This window comes from Vulpes vulpes, unplaced genomic scaffold (assembly GCF_048418805.1).
Source record: "Vulpes vulpes isolate BD-2025 unplaced genomic scaffold, VulVul3 Bu000000824, whole genome shotgun sequence".
Taxonomy (NCBI): domain Eukaryota; kingdom Metazoa; phylum Chordata; class Mammalia; order Carnivora; family Canidae; genus Vulpes; species Vulpes vulpes.
The window spans coordinates 114,785-127,805 of NW_027325712.1; the positions used below are offsets into that span (position 1 = coordinate 114,785).

Sequence of the window (13,021 nt, forward strand, 5' to 3'; positions counted from 1 at the left end):
ATGTTCTTCCCACCTTCCTTGAAGTTTAATCCATCTGGTTCATGTTGTATAGAAACTATTCTGGATTGTGGATTGACTGTCCTAATTTTCATTTGGGGTTTTGCATTTTTCTAAGTCTTCATAGGCAGTGTTTTGGGAAGTTGGGAGAAGCTGCCTTCAGGGTGACCAGCCTGTATTTGTTTTTTATTTGAAACTCTTCTCAAATGACACTTTAAAACAGCTTGATGAGCTTGTTTATCATCCCATACAGGTAGAAGGGCTAAGTAGAAGCAAGTGGGGACTGTTGCCAGAAACAGACACGTGAAAGTTTTGACACTATGGCAAGATAATTATGAATAACAGTGGGAACACAAAAGTACATTGAAAAATATTTTTAGACTTCAATAAGGATTTTAAAATCAATCTGCCATTAAGAATATATTAAATTACATTAAAAATTGTTTCAAATTTGGTTATGTGATGTACATAATATTTTGGTTATAAAAAGGAAAACTTATTTAAAAAATTATTGATACTTGAAGAGACTCAATTTTATTGTCTATTCACTCGAGTAGAATAACCAGTTCCTCAATATTTTTCATTACATTAGATATTATCATGCATTTTCTGTGCATATACATGCATGTATACGTACTTGCCTTTGACTATTTGTTGTCACATTTTAGTTTTGGAGGAACTATGACTGGTAATTAAGATCTTATACATAGAGATAAAAACATAACACCACTGCCCAATAATGAAATGAGAGCACATATAATATGCTCTTTACTTAGTATTTTCCCCTATCACCTGAAGTTTTACTTTTTTTCTTTTTAGGATTTCCAGACAGCCTGAAGTCTGCTCAGCCCCCCACCTCCCACCCCCCCAAACTAGTTCTTTTAAAGCTATGTGAAGATCTGGCAGTTGCTGTGGTTTCCAACCACCCACTTTTATGCCTCATTGTTTGAGGCTATCTAGCAGTGACTCTTTAAAAGTTATGATCTGCCTCATTTCAACTTGCTTTACAATAGCTGCCAGGGCTTCTTGCTTTCATCTATGTTATGCATATGGTCAAATATTTTATGGACAATCCAAGGCCAAGCACTGCCACAGCATTCTTTTACCTGGGCTCTTTGACAACTATGTGGAGAATGGATTATTAAAGAGCAACAATACTTTGGGAAGCTTCACACTGAGTTTTAGACCCATGCGACATCAAGGCCCAGGTCTCATTCAGTTGTGCAAGGGATTGTCTCAAGTCCCTTTGTGATGAAGACAATTTCCATTAAATACAATGGAAATCCATCTGTGTATGTGTGTGTACACATACATGGAGATTGAGAGACAAAAAAAAGAAAAAGAGAGAGTGAGAAATGAATGAGAGTCTCTAGATGAATTGGGCATATTTCAACACTACCCGGGCATTTTAAAAAGATTAGTTTTTGAAATAACTAATGGACAATTTGTGATTTCATAGAATCTGCAGAGTACTGAGTTTTAGCATTCCATATTAATTCAAGTTATAAATATCATAATCTATTTATTGAAATGTTTTAACTCTATTATCTTACAATAAATTCTTACTACTTTTTATCGTGTAATGGCAGCGCATCATTTCCAGCCTTTCTCTGTAATGCTGCAGCTGTAAGCTGTAAACATAGCACCTCCATAGGTGTTCCATGCCAGATTTCATAGTCTTTTAGGAAAAAAAAAATTGGACAGGATTTTACCTAATGATCTATGCCTGCGAGCTATGATTCTTTGTCAAGAATTCATTATCTTTAATGACGGGATAGGTATCCAAATAAATAAATACAATCTAAATTATATCAGGTTCAAAGAGGCCTCGAGGATAGTTTTGTTAAGAGGTAATTCCAAGATTCTGTCTAATTTATAACAAAGTAAGTAAAGATGATCTTTCATCAGAGGTATCAAGGTTGAAGTTGAAGAATTATATTTTGAGAAGAAAAATCTATCCTCCACAGTTCCTTTCCTTTTTACTTGATTGCTTCAACAATAATATGATTCTCCATTTACTGAGGATGATTTTGTTTATAACAATGCTTCAGAATGGAACTGGAGACAAAGTCCTCAGTAAATTTGTTTGTGTGGATTACAGAGTAGATTAGAAGTACGTGTGTATCTTTGTACCTTGACCCCTGATTCACTCCTCAAATGTCTTTTAGAAAGGGATAAATGCCCATATATTTTCAAGGACCAGTACACCTGGGGAATTAGGTCATCCTGATCGCGAAATAAAAAGCAAATTAAGATAGGACATCCTCAAGGGGACCCTGGAAGGCTTCTTTAGTAAAATAATGCTTCCAACATCCTGATCACCCTACCAGCAATCCCACCAATTAGAAAATAGTTTTAGTATTAAGAATCTTTTAAGAATAAAAACACCTCTAGCGATGAATTCAATCCTCAGTGGCATGAAAAAGAATGGCCTTTCTTTTCCTTTTGTGAACCTCGCTCACTCGGAGGGTGGGCTATCAATCGGGACACCTCTTCCATGCCACAGAGTGGGGACTTGGTCTTTACCGATTCATCATAGGCCCATTCTACTGAACCTGGGGACTGTTTAGTCTGGTGAGATAATCCAAGCCGACTCAATCAAGGCCCCCTTTGAGGGGAAAGATATGCATGCTTTAAGAAAAAGGGTCCTTATCTTCCTGTGATTGTAGGTATGAAGTATATACAGTTATAGCTTTCCGGATCCATTTTTGCTCTTCATGGACAAAACCCACCTAAAAATAAATGATACATATGAAAAATAGGTGTGAGATTCCTAATGACGTCATTTGAAATCCTACATCCAGTTGTGTCTAAAGACTAGTTTATAACCACTTAGTTTTCTAAGTGAAAGCAGCCAATAAATTATCTTTTTGCTTAAACTAGTTGATCAGGGAATTCACTATTTGAAAAGAAAAGAGTTCTTACTACTATAGGTATTTAATCCCCAAAAGTTAGCTAAATGCTGGCTCAGATCCAAAGAGTTTCCATGATTGGAAAGACTGGAAGAGTTGGAGGGAGAGGTTAATTGGAGCATACATTATTGTCAGGGAGGGCGTTTCTGGAGAGGCCATTGCATTGGGAACCCTGAAGACATTAGGCTAGGATATGGAGACACTCCTTGGATTTGGGGTGCCAGGAGGAAGAGAAGACATGCAGCAACGAGGGGTGAGAGGTGTGAAAATCTAACTTTGCTATAACCAACATGTTGCTAGAAAGAGCTCCAGGGAAATTTTATGTTTTGCTATCACTGCATTTTAGATACTTTCAAGCCATAAATGAGCCTTCATAGCTTGTGCATTTAGAGTTCAATATTTCTCTGACTTGAAAATAGTAAAATCAGGAATGAAAAGAATGTCCACTGTGACGCTGTGCTCCAGAATTTTTTTTGTTGTTTTAACTTCCTCGAAACTTAAGCAATTTTGGCAAAGCAAGTGCATAAATTCTGTTGGCTTTCCCACTCAATAAAACGAAACCTTTGGTATTGCAATCAATACTGACAGATTTCTTACATCTGAAGACATATTTAGATGAGAAAGTCCTTCGGTGGAAGGTCTTGTGTCTCCACAGTTCTGAGATAACTTAATTTCAGTAATGAGATTTAGGTGTTTCTCTCATGTAAGTTGTTACCTTTATCTTATCAATATTCTGAAGCCAAACTCACATTGGTTTCTTTCCCCGTATATAAGCTGGTGAAAACCAGAAAGGTAATTTTTTTTCTTTAATTATAAGAAATTCCAAAAAGTATGTGTAGCCATTCAATATCTAGTTTTTGTTACTCTACACTACGTGTGGTGCCTCTAATTGGCTGGACAATAAGCACAGTACATCACTTCTTAGGGTGTCGATAAATGGGCAGATTGAAGCAGGGGCTGAGATTTCAAAGGGAGTATTAGCATTTGTGGGAAAACTGTGAGGGAGTGGAAGATAATTAAACCAGAGCTAATAGCAACAGACTTGAATTTCAGAGGGCCACCTGGATAGCTTGTTCTCAGTCACTTCTTCTCATGTTTCATTTTCCTCATTTGAACAAGTCAACCGTCATTAAAATTTTTCACAACATCTGAGGCAAATCATTGCATTAATTCATTTGTAAGGTGTTCAGAAACCACATATTTTGCTTTTAGCATTGAAAACATTTGGCTTCCACCATCCTTTTCTTTTCTTCTGTTTTCTTTTTCTTCCTTTTCTCCTTTTCTTTCTTTCTTCCTTTCTTTCTTCTTTTCTCTTTCTTTCTTTCTTTCTTTCTTTCTTTTTCTTTCTCTTTCTCCTTTTTTTTTTTTTTTAAGTTGAAATAGTCTGGGAATCATTAAATGCCAAATGCTTTCATCAGGCCCATAAACAATACAAGATTCCATAGTAAATGCAGTTATTTCTTGGGAAGTTTCAACAAAACACATTTTCACTCATTCAAAGCTAGGGTGAATAAATCTTGAGGTCTTTTAAGAAAGGTGCACTTGAGACCCTAGGAGGCTGACACAGTACTGGATTTCACACAAAAAGATCACAAAAGCTATCCTGCAGACTCGGTAAATTCTGGAGGTTCTTGGAAGATTTGCCGTTGTGTGTGTCTCAGTATTGGGGCCCTTCCTCTCTAACTCACTGTGTATCTCTTGACCTAGTAACTTGGATATAATATGAAAGCAGAAAATAAGCTTTTGAGAAGCCACTTACTTTTAGTGAAACAGAGTAAGACTGAGATCAGGTTAACATCTAAGGGAAAAGCCAAATTGTTATATCATTTTTCCTCAATGTCTTATGATTTTAGTCATATTTTTTTCCTACCAAATATTATTTCTCTTCTGTATTTGTGGCTTATCCTATATTGTGATTACGTTGGACTTTACTATGCAAATTAGTGCTCTTGAAAAAATTTACCTGCTGGGATATGACTTAATTATGGGCATGATTAGATATCATAAAATCACAATAGCTATAGAATTTAGAAAGTAAATACCAGTAAACAAGTTATTGCCAGTATATATGCTGATGTGGCTCACAGCAGAGAAAGGTACCCTCAGAAATGAATTCTCCACAGTGTTCTTTTCTAGCGAGTGGAGACCAAAAGCTTTACTGAGTCTCTGCTGGTGGAGTCTCTGTTCATCTCCTTAATTCACAGAAATAATAAACTTGAGATAATAGAAACATGATGGCATGCAACACAGATGGAAGGCCAGTAGTTTTCACCACATTATAACCCAAAGACCACCTGTCTCAATAAAATATGGGGTACTTGTTAAAAATTTAGATTTCTTGTCATCATTTTGAACCATTTGATTTGATGCCTCTAGTGGTTGGTGCCAGGAATCTGTATTTAATAGGGTTTCCCCATGTGATTCTGATTGCTCTTAAGGTTTAAGAGCTACCGGTGTGTTTGGCGAATAAAGTTATCAAGTTTGGTTGGAATTACCACGTCTTTTTTTTAAAGTTTTTATTTAAATTCCAGTTAGTTAAAATACAGTGTACTATTAGTTTCAGGTGTACATTATAGTGATTCAACAGTTCCGTAAGCTTAGATTCACTTGCTTATGTACACTCACATACACTTACTCGGTGCTCATCACAAGTGCTCTCCTTCATCCCCATCACCTATTTCCCCCCACCTCTTCTAGAATTTCCACCTCTTTGAGATGAGGAAGGAGTCATTTAGAGTGCAGCTGGCCTAAAAGAGCCATGGTTCAGTCACTTGTTCAGACATGTTCTTGAATGGTATAGCTCTGGCTTTCTTCTGGGGTAGCAGGGCGAACCTATGAGGCACTAGCCCAAAAAGGACACCAGTGACTATGCCCATAGTCATTTCTCAGAAGTGCTTTAGAGCTTTTTTTCTCTCAGGGATAAATTGGTGGCAAGTATAGCACAGGCTGATCTACATAATTAGGAAGCCCCAGACAACATAGAAACAGAGTTTAAGATGATAGATGTTCAGGATTGTTCCCTAAATAGTCTACCAGAAGACACAAAAGTGCTATATCCAACTAAAGAATATATGATTGAGATTAACAGCCGGGGTTGCAGCCAAAAAGCAATCTCAGAGGTTAGCTGAGGACATAAAGAAATTCATTATTCAATGCTGTACCTCCAGACCAGACATATAAAACAAGAAGTCCTCATGGAAGTGTTAGTGCATTGAACTAATTTAATGCTTAAATTTAATTCAACTTATAACCATTTGTAGGGAATGTCTAGCCTGTTTCAGGCAAAGACTTGGTGTTAAGGAAAATATAACTGCAAGTTTATTAATTAAAAAACACATGTGAAGGAATTTTACCAAATATGTGTGGACATGTGGGAAGGGAAGGGGCATAAGAAAGATATCAAGAGAGCTTTGCGCTTGTGGCAGGAGTAGATGTTGAAAGAAAGTGTCCATAAATTGTAAGATACATTCTATTACAAGAATTTGCCAGAACTTGAAGCTATTTATTTATTTATTTATTTATTTATAAAGATTTTTATTTATTTATTCATGAGAGACACACAGTGAGGCAGGGACACAGGCAGAGGGAGAAGGAGGCTCCCCGTGGGGAGCTGAAGGCAGACACTCAACCACTGAGCCACCCAAGCATCCCTCGAAGCTCTGCATTTTAAAAAAATCATGTTTGAAAATCCATTGCAGTTTATCTGCTTATTGCTTTACTTTATTATTATTATTTTTTAATAATATGTACATACTTTACTGGTTCTCGATTTCATTCTTGGCTATAAAATGTTTCCGTTCTGCTTTTTTAAGGTGTCAGCCTCAGGTAGGGTGCTGGCAAAGTATCTGATAATGAGTTATCGAGTCATTTATATTGAAGATTATTTCTGTCACACTCTAGGAAATAGACATTCAGTGGAATACAAATGACCATACTGTCCCAATGCCACCGGACTTGAATGGGAGAATTTACGGATGGAGCAGAAATCATATTAAAAAGTATTACTAAATGAAGATAATGTCCACCCAGGAGCTATATACGTTGCAGTATCCGTAAGAAGGTGCTTCTCTGCTAAATGGGAAATGTAACCGAACCTGCATCTCGAGTTTGTTGTAAGTTTTAAGAAAACAAATGCTCCCTCACTTTCTTCTTTCCTGTGTCTGAATTCTCTTGTTCATGACTCTGTTTTATGATTCTCAACGTGGTGATTGATATCAGGCACTAGACCAGGAATCAAGGGACCTGATAAAAATGACCTGCATGCCCTCTTCCTAGGCATCAGTGGGCCTTCCTCTTTATTGTTTAAAAGGTGTAGATTTGTGTAAGAGTAAAGTTTTATTACGGAAAAACAAAATGACCTGCATGATTGTGGTCCAGTCATTCAGGTGCTTTAGCTTTGAGTTGACTCCCCCCACAAAAGAAGGAAGATTCAAATGAATCTTTCCTACTAAGCTAAATAAGACCTTGCTGAGTAGCAGATCATCAAAATGGATAGGGGGAGCCCTTCCTTCAGGGAAACTGGAGGCTCTAAAAGAGGTAAGCATAAGAAATAAATGTAGCACGAGTGCCTCTTGAGGAATAGTGTATCTTTTGGAACTGAAATTTGGTAGAGTCAGTGCTTTCACTACATAACTCAAGGGAAATTGATTGCCTCTCATATTTCTGGAAATTTCTGGGAGATATATCAACATGGCCAGTTTTGGCTTCAGCTTTGGGGTCCGAGTTCCTATTCCTATTGAACACTTGATTTTTTTTTTTTTTGAACACTTGATTTACCTTAATTTTAATCTACTGTGTCTGGGGTGGACATGGAACTCAAGCCTTTTCCTTGTAGAGACAGCAGAGCACAGAGGTTGTTCGGTAACAATCTTGAAGTCTGGCTATAATAGTTATTGCCTATGGAGATCAGCCAAGCACCTCAGACTCAGTTTTCCCATTTGTAAGATGAAGTAATGATTGTTTTAATTCATAGTGTTTTGTGAAAAGCACATGTGATCATTTAGGCAGATAATGATCATAGAGTGTGACGTCATAAATGCTCAATATATTGTTTGCTGTCGTCTTTAACAGTCACTTACACTAGCATTTGTGTGCATAGCACTTACTCTGGAAGCCAGAGTACATTAGGAGAGTTTATTACATTGCAGAAATAGAAATCCTTGTCCATTAGACAGCCTAGTTTGCTAAGAGCATATCTACTGAAAAATTTTTTTCACCACACTGCCAAAGTAAATTGTGATCCATGGCAATAAGTGCGATCTTATAAGATACAAAACCAGAGAGGAGGAAGTGATTAATTCTGTTTTGGGAAAGGAGAAGTGGAAGGATTCAGGTGATATGTGAATTGGGTTTTGATGGGCGAATGGGAGTTTCTTGGTCACCAAGTTTCAAGAAATCATTAAAAGTGGTGGTAAAGGAATGTACAAATGCTATAATTTTTCATTCCCTGAATAATTTCATAGGGTATTTATTTGGCATCTAGTACATGAAAGCAGCTGGGATTACAGGGAAAAAACAACAACCAGTATAAAGATAAACACTGAGAGGGCGCACTGTGTTCACAAGGACAGATATCAAGTTGCCTAAAAGTGCATAGCAGGACGTCCTAACCTGGCCTGACATCAGGTTTCCTTGAGGACGTCACATTTAACATGAGGCTCACATCCGGTTCCTCAGTCAATCTTGTCAGGCTGTACTTTCAAAATATCCCGAATCTTGCGATGTCTCACTACCAGCACTATCACCACCTGCTGCAGGTGTCCATCATCTCTTGCATGGATCATTGCAAGTCTCCTGACTGTCCTTGTTTGTCCCCTTCCACCCACTACCTGTTCCCAACACAGCTCCACAACTCCAATGTGGACTCAGTTTATGCCATTGCTTAGCTCAAAATCCTCTGATGACTCCTATCTCCTTGACCCCTTGCTCCAGCCATTCTGGTGTCTGTGCTACTCCTCAAACATACCCAACATCGTGTGTGTATTTCTTTCTTTCTTTCTTTCTTTCTTTCTTTCTTTCTTTCTTTCTTTCTTTCTTCTTCTTCTTCTTCTTCTTCTTCTTTTTCTTTCTTTCTTTCTTCTTTCTTTCTTTCTTCTCTTTCTTTCTTCTTTCTTTCTTTCTTTCTTTCTTCTTTCTTTCTTTCTTTCTTTCTTCTCTTTCTTTCTTTCTTTCTTTCTTTCCTTCTTTCTTTTTCTTTTTCTTTCTTTCTTTCTTTTTCTTTCTTTCTTTCTTTCTTTCTTTTTCTTTCTTCTTTCTTTCTTTCCTTCTCTTTTTCTTTCTTAGATTTACTTATTTATTTGAGAGGTGGGCAGAAGGACAGAGAGAGAAAGAGTCTTAAGCAGACTCCCCACTGAGCACAGAGTTGACCTGGGACTTGCTCTCACAACCCTGAGATCATGACCTGAGCCAAAATCAAGTCAGCTGCTTAACCAACAGAGCCACACAGGTGCCCCTCAGAATCTTTCTGATCATTCTGTCTGGAATAGTCTTGCCCCAGATACACATTGGATTCATTCTTCATCTTCTTCAGATGTTTTCTTAAATGTCATTGAAGAGCTATACTTTGGCCACACTCCATGAGCCACCACCACTATTTCAGAACCCCATTTCTTCTCATCCTGATTTATTGCTGCCGGTGTAGCACTGATTGCCATCTGAGATGCTTCATATTATTTGTTTATTTATTGCCTCTGTCCCCTTCCTGGAATGTGGAGCCCAGGAGCTCACTGATGTAATACCTGTGTCTCCAATAGTGCTGGGTATTTAGTCGGCCTGCCCTAAATATTTGCAGAGTGAACGGATAATACATAAGATGTACTTGGTAAGTTGGCTTTAGATAAGTGAGGATGGTTGCTTGTTCCAGGAAGAGGGACCAGCAAGTTCATTGGCTCAGAGATAGAAGAGGTAGGGTGAACTGAAAGGAATAAAAGATTTGATATGGATGGAGTACAGAAAGCAGAGGAAAGCAGAACTAGGTGATGTTTTGTTTTCCTTTCTGGTTCTACCACAATCATCAAAGACAGGATTCATGGCTATTTCAGACTCTTTGATGAGAACAGAAGGTGCATCAGGATTATCAAATGACTGACAGCTACAAAAAAGAATATTGTGCTTGTAAAGAAATTCTGTGTTGAAGTTGCAGATTTGACAAACTTTCCTGGAATAATTTGATATTCTTATTTGATGGAGAATACCCTTAGGGACACATATTTTAGGCTGCTAAAATGGAAATGTGGCTTTCTTCATCTTTTTTCTTCTGTCCAAATTTAGAGACTGTCCTTTCTCCATAAGACATTTTTGAAATATTTCAAAATATTTTATTCTCTTTCCTTGGCTGTGAGGTTCTTTCTCTGGCTGTTTCTCTCATGCAGCCTGAGGACTTTCCACCTGGCGGATGGCTGCCTAGACTGAGTGATGAGTACATCTCATCTGATTTGGGGACCAGACCCTTGCTAGGGAATCGTGGAACTTGGGCTGGCCACTGTCATCCATAACATGAAATGGAAAGTTCACTTTTGAAAAACACACACGGTGAAAGAAAACATTCTTTTTATTTAAACATGAGAATAAAGCATGCAAGAAAAGATATTCCCTCAAATGAGAACTCTGCTGAATTAGGGGGAAAAAAAAACAAATGTATACATTTACTTACGAAAGTAGGGAGTGGTGCTAAAATGAGGTATGTTGCAGGTTTTTGAGTCCATCATATTGTTAGTTGTCAAAATTCTTCTTGACTCCTTCAGCTTAAATCATTTCTTCATGAAGAAAAAAAAATTCTTGTCTTGCAGCTACTTACAATCTTGCCAAGAAGAGCTGGAGGGAACAGAGAAATTGAACATCAAGTCCTTATCTGTGTGAGTTTGTCCCTGTGTAAGTCTGTGCTTTACCTATGTGGCTGCTGCTGCTGGTAGGAGGGAATTCTTTGGAAGAGGGTATGGTTGGCAGGGACAAGGCTAGGGTGCAAGAAACAATTCTGGCCGTATGGAGGGCTTTTGTTCACTGTGCCTTAGCTAGAGGATGCGACACACCTGATCTTCCTCTGGACAGATTTGCTATGATGAATAATCAAGAATTGTATAGGGGGCACAGCATCATGACATGCTGGATGTGTGTGGCCTGTTGGTGAATAAAGCCCGCCCTCAGTGTGAGGGCATAGTTCTGGGCAAGTTGCACAGTTTGGGGACAAACTGTTAAGACAAGTAGGGAATAACATTGTAAAGCAGAAAAACAGATTAGGTCCTGAGGTCTGGGGGTTACACGGGAGAGGTACACTTGAATTTCAACAGGATGAGTTATAGAAAGGCTAATCTTTTTGAGAAAATCAACAGTCATTGAAAGTGAATGTCATGATCGAACATCCGTTTTATTTATTTTTATTTCGCAAGCAATTCAAGGACATGTAACTAGACTGGGAGGTACAGAATAAAGAGCAAAAGCCTTATAAGCTGTTCCACTCTCCAGAAGTAATAATTTCACATCTCTCTTCTTCTGGAATAACTGTTTAAGAAATACTCTGTAAAGCTCCTGTATATAAGTACTGTATATGAAGTTAAAAAGTAAGAAAAAATAATAACATGAATAATAAAGAAGAGTGGGGGGAGAAAAGTGTCTGATTTTTACCTTTATTTTTTCTTTTTTAAAGATTTTATCCATTTACTCATGAGAGACACAGAGGCAGAGACACAGGCAGAGGGAGAAGCAGGCTCCCTGTGGGGAGTCTGCTGCGGCACTTGATCCCAGGACCCCGGGATCATGACCTGAGCCAAAGGCAGACACTCAACCACTGAGCCACCCAGGTGCTCCTTGATTTTTACCTTCCATAGCAGTAAGTCAGATAAACTTCGCAGTTTACAGACTAAGCTCGAGTGGTGAAATCTGATTATGTGGTTATTTGGAAGTCATGCCCTGAGAAACCATGCATTAAAGTGCTTGTAGATAGTTAAAGTTGCATCTAGAAATCAAGATGGTGAATGAATTGAAGAAAGGCAGAGGAATCCCGAGCCCAGAAGTTAGTTTGGGGGCCATGGCAATACTATAGGTTGCAAATGAAGAGAGCTTGGTCTGTGGTAGTGTCATGGGAATCAAAAGGCCGAGGCCAACATTTTACTAAAGTATGGGAGCTGGAAAACCAGGACATGGAGACGGTCATCCATAGAAATGATGATGCAGTTCTGATGTGAGGGAAATAGAGGGGGGAAGGGATGGGGAAAGTCTGTAAGAGACTTTCAGTCTCATTGCAAACATGTTACTAATATAAAGGAGTGATCTACAGTCCAAAGAATGCAAAGGATGGAGGAGGATGGTGAGGAGTCAAAGCCAGTGCCTTGAGCTAGAAAGAGGAAATGGAGACTAAGTGTTGACCCTTTCACTTATGTCTCAGAGAGAAGACAGTGAGAGAAGATGGGGTTTCCATGTAAAAAATCTGGGAAAACTGGTCTTTCTTGAACCATGTAAAGAAATAAAGTAGAAGATGCTTATAAACTGTAGTACACAGGGTTTCTTGAAACCATAGGATTGGAGCGGCCGGAGAGGCCACCTAAAAGCATCTGGAAATGGAAACAGGGCTGAGGGAGAGGGTGGAGCAGGGCTGGATTAATCTGGAATGAGAGCAGGGCACAGGATTGCATGTGATACCTATGAATTAAGAAGTGAAAAACTCGAAGTGCAATCCCAACATAATCCTAGTGTTTTGTTAATAATGTTTTACACATATATACAACCCTCACTTATGTCTACCATTATTCACGAATTATTCATTTAGTCATTTCCTGGCTTGAAGTTCTTAATATTTTTACCTCTAATTTTGCAATATGTTTTTTTTTTCACTTAATTTCTCTCAGCTTTAGAAGGTAGAGAGAGAGACAGAGATAGAGACAGAGAAGCAGAGAGTGAGAGAGAGAAAGAGAGAGAGAGAGAGTTCACAAGCTCATGCATGCAGATATGCACCATGACTACCCTAAGAAATGATTCTGTGACTTTTTAGATAGACATGTTTTACTTGGTTTACTCAAACCAGCTTTCTTTTAAATTCCATAAATAAAGAATAAAAATACTTAGAAGATTTTCACTGAATTCAGATGTTTCCTTTCCTTAATAGGATTCAAATCTTTCCA

General features: G+C 38.2%; 1 long non-coding RNA gene across 2 annotated transcripts in view; it reads left to right on the forward strand.

Annotated features, from left to right (window-relative positions):
- The window catches only part of LOC140596695 (uncharacterized), a 33,563-nt gene extending 20,868 nt beyond the window's left edge, over positions 1-12,695 (forward strand). The window contains exons 3-5 of one of the 2 annotated variants that reach the window (XR_011998599.1): positions 6,810-7,021; positions 10,697-10,762; positions 11,551-12,695. This is a non-coding gene — a long non-coding RNA (uncharacterized lncRNA). Of the gene's footprint in view, positions 1-6,809; positions 7,022-10,696 lie in introns of both variants that reach the window. The other variant, XR_011998598.1, reaches the window with a different exon arrangement.
- Positions 12,696-13,021: the final 326 nt, after the last annotated feature.